This window comes from Macaca nemestrina, chromosome 6 (genome assembly GCF_043159975.1).
Source record: "Macaca nemestrina isolate mMacNem1 chromosome 6, mMacNem.hap1, whole genome shotgun sequence".
NCBI lineage: Eukaryota > Metazoa > Chordata > Mammalia > Primates > Cercopithecidae > Macaca > Macaca nemestrina.
Genome location: NC_092130.1, coordinates 155,103,506 through 155,112,450, shown reverse-complemented (window position 1 = coordinate 155,112,450; position 8,945 = coordinate 155,103,506). Strand labels below are relative to the sequence as shown.

At 35.3% G+C, this 8,945-nt stretch overlaps 1 pseudogene; it reads left to right on the top strand.

Moving 5' to 3' along the window:
• Window positions 1–7,330: 7,330 nt before the first annotated feature.
• Window positions 7,331–8,575, top strand: LOC105472988 (poly(rC)-binding protein 2 pseudogene; annotated as a pseudogene).
• The last annotated feature ends 370 nt before the right edge of the window (window positions 8,576–8,945 follow it).

Below are 8,945 nucleotides of genomic sequence, written 5' to 3'. Positions count from 1 at the left end.
GATTAGAGTCCGGAGATGTGAGTAAACCTCCTACAATGTATAGGATAGCCCTCCATAATAAAAAAAATGATCAGGGCATTAAGGAGTTATTTAACTAATTTTATTTATTTTTAACAGAGTTTCTTTTGCATAATGGATCCATATGTCTAAACTATGCATTTTATGCTATTAAAAACCCTTGATTATTGAATATGTTACTATTGAATAATACAGGCTCTATCCAAAAAAATAGAGAAAATTAAAATACTTTATCAACTATAGAGAAGCAAATATATTCCAGACATCATTCTAAGAACTTTGAGGGTATTTTCACCACCTTATGAAATGCTCTTTATTGCTTTCATTAGCACTTTGATAATGAGGAAACTGAGGCACAGCACTGAAATATCAGCCACACTGAGATTTAAACCAAACAATGGGCCTCTAGGCTAGATAGATGCTTTAACCACAGTTAATACTTTGCAAGACCCGCCCCACCCTTTCTCTCCTTCCTCTTTCTCTCATAACATCTATTAGGTTGAAGCACATGAAAATCATGTCTTTTGACCATATGAACTATTTTATGTGCTTCAACAAAATATGCCCTTACATCGTACAACTTTTTGCAATGTATTTTATTATGTTATTTTTCATAAATATTTTCTTTGTTGATAAAAATGTTTTTAAGTAACAACTTAAAGGCAATATAATATTGTATATATAGTCTCATTATAATAGCATAATTAATTCACCAGTCCTCAACTGTATGATATTTCACTTAACACCATTTTTTGATAATTGCTATGGACTGAACTTGTCATCCTAAAATCCATGTGTTGAAACTTAATTGCCACTGTGATAGTACTAAGAGGCAAAGTCTTTTAGAGATGATTAGGTTATGATGGTAGATTCTTAATGAATGGGATTAGTGACCTTATCAAAGAGGCCTCAGAGAACTGTCTGGCCCATTTTTTGCCCTTCCATCTCTTCTTACATGTGAAGACAGCATTTATCCTCTTTTGGCCTTTTGCTCCTTCCCCCATGTGAGGACACAAGGTTTTTGTATTCTGCTTTTCCCGCCATGTGAAGATGCTGAGAGTGTATAGCATCTGTAGAACAGGTCCTCATGTGACACTGAGTCTGCTGGTCATATGATCTTAGACTTCCCAGCCTCCAGAACTGGTGAATAATAAGTATCTTTTATGTATGAGTTACCTGGTTATTTTATCATAGCACACCAATGGGATAAAAGAATGGAAAATTGCAATAATATTTAACACAAAATTTGGGGGATTTCCTAAGTTTAGTTAAAAAATGAAGTTATTGGCTGGGCCCGGTGGCTCACGCCTGCAATTCCAGCACTTTGGGAGGCTGAGGCAGGCGGATCACGAGGTCAGCAGATCGAGACCATCCTGGCTAATAAGGTGAAACCCCATCTCTACTGAAAATACAAAAAATTAGCCGGGCATCGTGGCGGGTGCCTGTAGTCCCAGCTACTTGGGAGGCTGAGGCAGGAGAATGGCGTGAACCCAGGAGGTGGAACTTGCAGTGAGCCGAGATCGTGCCACCGAACTCCAGCCTGGGCAAAAAAAAAAAAAAAAAAGAAGAAGTTATTGACAATATTTTATTGTTTGATTTCCTGATATAAAGACATTAAAATAAAGCTATCTAACTGTTGTGTGGGGATGGATACTTCTTGTGAATTTCAGAGATTTCATTTTTTCAATCCTCATAATTTTTTAACCAAAAAGTTATCTTTCAGTTTTCAAACTTTTATGACTAGAATGTAGAGAGAATGAAGATTCATTTGTTGAATATTGAAGGCAATTATAAACCTAAAATATTTACAACATAAAATATTTAAATACATTTAGTCAGAAAGTTAAACATTTTAAAAGATGAAAAAGTTCATATTGAATATAAATTAAATATGGAAAATAAAGTCAGCATAGACAGAATAAAATTAGGTTAAGTACTCAGATTTTTTGATCAATAGAATTCTATTCACCCACATTATTAGCAGAAAGGCAAATTTTCATTAATACCTCTGTTCTTTTTCTAATAACTGTTTCTTTGTGTATTATCTGCTCTAATTGCTCAATTGCTAACTTTTCTGGTCTGTTGAAACTTTTCAGAAATTATGCTATTTTTGCTCAACTCTGAACACTTGAAACTCTTCTTTCTTTACTCTACAATTCAATAATATGTCTGAGTCTCATCAAACCATATTTATCTTTGCCATCTGAATCCATCTTGATTTCCATAAGAGGAGGCACTAAAGTGGGTTGGATATAGGGAAAGGATACATTTTTTTGCTGCTCCCATCAGCTATATCTCACTGAAAGTACTACACCTTAGAAGTGACAATTAATTTGAATACCAAGCTTTGACCCTTCCCAAAAATCTTCCATAATACAGCCTCATGTCATATTCCCTCTCTCTCCTGAGGATGGGGTCACAACTCCATGGGACCTCAGATTCAAAGTACTGATATATTAATTTCAAATGGACAGTGTTTTCTCCTGAGAGATCTTGGTAACTATTTTCCAAATAACAGTTGAGCTACAATTTTGTATTAGGCATTATTCTAGGCTTTTCATATTGATAAATCAGTAAAACAAACAAACAAAATAACACCAATGATCTCTATCTTAATTATATTTGTATTTTAAAAGAGGAAGGCAGGTCACAATAGGTATAAAAATAAGTGACGTGTGCAGTACTTTAGAAGACAATGTATTCTATGAAAAGCATAATAGAACACTTCTGAATGAAGTATTGGGAAAGCCTATGTTTAGAGTGAGCAGAGCAGTTGACACTTGCCTTTCCTTTTTTTTTTTTTTTTTTTTTTTTTTAAACGGAGTCTCAGCCTGTCGCGCAGGCTGGAGTGCAGTGACATGATCTCGGATCACTGCAACCTCCGCCTCCCGGGTTCAAGCGATTCTCTCGTCTCATCCTTCAGAGTAGCGCGCCACCACGCCCAGCAAATTTTTGTATTTTTACGTGAGATGGGGTTTCACCATGTTGGCAAGGGTGGTCTCGATTTCTTGACCTTGTGATCCGCCCACTTCGGTCTCCCAAAATGCTGGGATTACAGGCGTGAGCCACCGCGCTTGGCTGACACTTGTATTTCTAAACAAATGGTAGAAATCTATTTTATTGTAATGCAATTATTTAGCAAAGTCTTGAAAGAACTGAAGGGATTAATATCCTTATTTGTGAAAAGATGGTTTCAGGCAGAGAGAACAGCCAGTGTGAAGACCCTATGGTGACAGCGTGCTTGGTGTGATGAACAAAACCAAACAATGTGGCTGGGACAAGGTGAGTGGTAAAAGAGTTCAGAATAGTATGATAATGGAGAAGGAATGCTGGAACCTGGTCACACAGAATCCTAAATAACTCGAATTTGAATAAAATTTTGATTTCTCTGTTGAAAAATAGACTGAAAGACAGAAAAGACAGAATTAGGTTAGACGTATTAAGAAGGTATTAAATTTACTCAAGTCACTTTCGATGACAGCTTGACCCATATTGGAAACACTGCTGGCACTGAGAAGTGGCTTGAATCTGAATGTATTGTAAGGGTACAACCAGGAATATTTCTCAATGTATTGTATGTGGATTATGAGAAAAATAGGAGTTGTTAATGGTTTAAAGGCATTTGACCTAATCAACAGAAAGGATGGAGTTATTATTGACTGAAATAGGGATGGTTGCTTATGGAGCAAGTTTGGAGGGGAAATAAGAGTTTAATTTTGGATATGTTGGACTTGGGATATCTATTATTCACCCAAATAGAGATTTCAAGTAGACAGTTGAATATGTGAGTATGGCGTTCAAGACTACATATCTAGTCTCGAGAGATATAGCTGGAAGACACTGATTTATAAGTGATATCAAAGATGAGAAAACATTGAAATGAGTATAGTCAGAGAGGAGGGGAGACTCCAAGACTGAGAGGTGAGGGAGAAGAGGAAAGATTAAAACCTAATTACATATGTATTTAACCAAAAATTGATATAGAGAAGATAACAAGAATATAAGACAAAGTTAAAAGTGTGTAGGATCAATGGATTGCAGTGCCATTAATGTGTGAAACTAATGCAGTCAACTCACTAGAACAGAATAATTTCAAACAGGAAAAAGTTTTGGTCAGAAAGTAGGATACATAAAATTAAAACAAAAACATATGCATCACTTTGTAATTTCCAAATTTTAAGGAAAACATTCCTTTTACAATGAAGTGGAAATAATCTAAGAAATAAAATCTTCTAAATATGACTTGCATTCCTATTTTTCCTTTAAAATAATGAGAACGCAGATTGATGGCAAGATGCTCTAAGATAATAAAAAATACATTATATTTTGTCTATGTAATTTATGTACTTGTCAAACGTTATTCCAAGGATGAAGTAGCCTATTTGAAGTTGCATATTGACATCTGATGGATGACTTTCTACAGCAGCATTATTATGTTTTGAAAATCTGAGGTCAAAATACTTCATGATAATGAACAAAATAATAAATTCATTTTCTCTGAATTCTTTATTCTTTAGCATAATAGATCACTCAAATTCTGCTCTAATAAAATCTAGCAAAATGAACTGAAAATAGAATTAAAAATAGATATAATATTAGAATTTTGAATGTCAGTTATAAAGAAGATTCACATTTCAGTTTATGTGTTCATGCAGATGTGAAAATGAGATCTTTCATGTGTAATATGTATTATACAAATTATCTATTCTATAACAAACATAATATTTTAGGTTAGATTTTATCAAATATATTATGATATTTATTATGGAATATATTTATCTATCATATTCATTTAGAATGTAACATTTATTCATATTATTATTATTATTATTTGGAACAGGGTCTCACTATGTTTCCCATAACAGAGTTCAGTGGCATGATCATAGTTCACCATAACCTTGAACTCCAGGCTCAAGCGATCCTCTGGCCTCAACCTCCAAAGTATCTGGAATTACAAGCACATGCCACTTCATCTGATCCTCCTGCCTTGACCTCCCAAAGTACTGGAGTTAAAGGCATAAACCACTGTGCCTGACTAAATGCAGTATTTATAATATACAAATAAAATATCAAGATCTATGTGTATAAGAAACTCTATTCAAAAGTAACAATACATGTGAAAATTGTCACATATAATTTTCCTGTATTTAGGAAAAATAATAAAACAAATAGCCACAATGGATAAACAAAATAAATTGAAAGTGTTATCTTCAAAATAATGTAATATTCTATGGTTTATTGATCCCAAATCGATAGCCTTCACCGAAGAATATAAAAACAGAAACCCCACTGAAATGTTTGTCATAAAGCTGTTAAAATCCTGATAGTAAAACTAGAAAAGAACAGTGAAAAAATGTTGAAAAATATTATTTATTAACATAATTTTAAAATTGTAAATCATATATAAGCAAAAATACTAAAACATTTATCTTTGTACTAGAGCGATATCAGTCTACATTATTACTCTGCATGCTCTTTAAAATGTGATTTTGAGCTCCTGTATTCAAAATGTGGAGTGTCTTCTCCCATCTTTTGAATCTAGAGTATGCTTGTGACTTACTTTTACTAAAAGAACACGGTGGAAATAATGTGCTAGTTCTGAATCCAGGACTTAAAAGCGTAGATTAGCATTCTAGGGGATGAGAGACAATTTGAAGTAGAGCTAAATCAGACTGGTTGTACCAGCCAAACCTCACACATGTGAGAAGGCTCATCTAACATGCAACATGATCCGTATCTGACATGACCCATAAATGAACACAGATGCATGAATAAACTAAACTTAGCCAAGCTTAGATAGAAAAAAATAATAATAATAATTGAAGTAACCGATAGACTCATGGGCAATAAACAGGAATTCTTAAAATAGTTCATTTCTGTTATTTTGTTGTTGCTGTTTCATTATGATGAAATACATATAACATTAAACGTAACCATTTTAATAATTTAAGTGCACAATTCAGTGCCATTAAGTAAACTAACATTGTTGTGCAACAGTAATTACCATTCGTCAGAAGCTTTTTATCTTCTGAAACTGAATCATTGTAGTTATTCAACAATATCTCCTCAATGTTCCTTTCTGACAGCCTCTGGAAATCTCTATTCTATTATCTGTCCAAGAATTTGACTATTTTAGATACCTCATATAAGTTGAATTACATGCTATTTGTCCTTATGTTTCTGACTTATTTCACTTAGCATAATGTGTTTAAGATTTATTCCTGCAGTAGCATGTATAAAAATTTCATTCCTTTTAAGGCCAAATGATATTCCCTAGTATGTATGCACCTTACTTTGGCTACCTATTCATTGGCTGATGAACACAATGTGTTTCCATCTTTTGGCTATTGTGAATAGTGATGCTATGAACATTGATGTACCAATATATGTTTGAGGTTTTGCTTTCAATTATTTTTGAAATATACTGAAAAACGAAATTTCTCAGTCATATGGTCATTCCATTTTTTTTTTTTTTTGGATAAATCAGAGTATCGTTTTCCACAGCATATACATTTTCATCAGCAACACACAGGCACTCGAATTTTTCTACATCCTAACCAACATTTGTTATTTCTTGTTTGTTGATTGATGGATTGAGATAACACATTATTATTGATGCTTTGAAATTTATTAGAATTTGGCCTACCATATGATCTAATCCTGGAGATTTTTCCATGTGCACTTGAAAAAGTACATATTTTTTTCTCTTATTGGGTGGAGTGTTCTGTATGTCTGTTAGTTCCAATCACTTTATAGTATTGTTCAAGTCCTCTATTTCCTTATTGATTTTCTATCTTTTGTATCTTATTGTTCTATTCACTGTAGAAAGTGGAGTATTGGAGATTTCAACTATTATTGTAGGATCTTTTTTTTTGTCGATTACGTCAAGTTTTGCTTCATAGATTTTACAGCTTTGACATTATGTACACATGTGTTTTATAATGATAAATCTTCTTAGTGATTATTTCAACCATTCCCATTTAGTGCAGCAAGATCAATAAGGTGATCTTTCAGTGCCTCTCTTCAATTTCGTGGCAGGAATAACATAGTCAAAGTAAGGAGACACGTGAAAATAGGGAAAAAAAGGAATAAAAATTGAGAAGCAAGAAAAATGCTGTCATTTACAGCAAATAAGAAGACTGATATAATTACTTGCCAAGGTTGTTCAATACTAGTAATATACATTCCTTGAAGAGTAGGAGTGACTGGGATCCAAATTGCTGGCAGAGGTGAGCTCTTCCTTTATGATAGGAGTAAAAAGACTACAATGAATGCAGATGTTATAGTATTTGAAATAAGAAGTTTTACTGCTCGACATGGACACCGGTATGATTGAAGGTGGATTAAATGTCACTCTCACCATCCGGCTACTTATGCATGGAAAGGAAGTTGGCAGTATCATCGGAAAGAAAGGAGAATCAGTTAAGAAGATGCGCGAGGAGAGTGGTGCACGTATCAACATCTCAGAAGGGAATTGTCCTGAGAGAATTATCACTTTGGCTGTACCCACTAATGCCATCTTCAAAGCCTTTGCTATGATCATTGACAAACTGGAAGAGGACATAAGCAGCTCTATGACCAATAGCACAGCTGCCAGTAGAACCCCGGTCACCCTGAGGCTGGTGGTCCCTGCAAGTCAGTGTGGCTCTCTCATCGGAAAAGGTGGTTGCAATATCAAGGAAATACGAGAGAGTACAGGGGCTCAGGTCCAGGTGGCAGGGGATATGCTACCCAACTCAACTGAGTGGGCCATCACTAGTGCTGGCATTCCGCAATCCATCATTGAGTGTGTCAAACAGATCTGCGTGGTCATGTTGGAGACTCTCTCCCAGTCCCCCCCGAAAGGCGTGACCATCCCGTACCGGGCCATGCTGTCCAGCTCTCCGGTCATCTTTGCAGGTGGTCAGGACAGGTACAGCACAGGCAGCAACAGTGCGAGCTTTCCCCACACCACACCGTCCATGTGCCTCAACCCTGACCTGGAGGGACCACCTCTAGAGTTGACCAAGCTGCACCAGTTGGCAATGCAACAGTCTCATTTTCCCATGACGCATGGCAACACCGGATTCAGTGGCATTGAATCCAGCTCTCCAGAAGTGAAAGGCTATTGGGCAGGTTTGGATGCATCTGCTCAGACTACTTCTCATGATCTCACCATTCCAAATGATTTGATTGGCTGCATAATCGGGCGTCAAGGCGCCAAAATCAATGAGATCCGTCAGACGTCTGGGGCGCAGATCAAAATTGCGAACCCAGTGGAAGGATCTACTGATAGGAAGGTTACCATCACTGGATCTGCTGCCAGCATTAGCCTGGCTCAATATCTAATCAATGTCAGGCTTTCCTCGGAGACGGGTGGCATGGGGAGCAGCTAGAACAATGCAGATTCATCCATAATCGCTTTCTGCTGTTCACCTCCACCCATGATCCATCTGTGTAGTTTCTGAACAGTCAGCGATTCCAGGTTTTAAATAGTTTGTAAATTTTCAGTTTCTACACACTTTATCATCCACTCGTGATTTTTTAATTAAAGCGTTTTAATTCCTTTCTCTGTTCAGCTGTTGATGCTGAAATCCATATTTAGTTTTATAAGCTTCTCCCTGGGTTTTTTTTTTTTTTTTTGGATTTTTTTTGTTTTTTTTTTTTTTTTTTTTTTTTTTTTTTGGCTCATGAATTTTTCTGTTTGTTATGGAAATGTAAGAGTGGAATATTAATACATTTCAGTTTAGCTCTGTAATGTCAGGAATTTTTCAAAAAAATTAAAAGATGGACTGGAAGAAAGAAAAAAGTTTTGCAACTTTCTTTTTGAATGCATCTATTTTTCTTATGAAGTTGTATGCTTTGAGTAAGAATGGAGATATAAAGAACTGAAAGTTGAAAAAAAGAACATTTGAAAAATTACCACAGAATGTGAAAAAAATTATCAA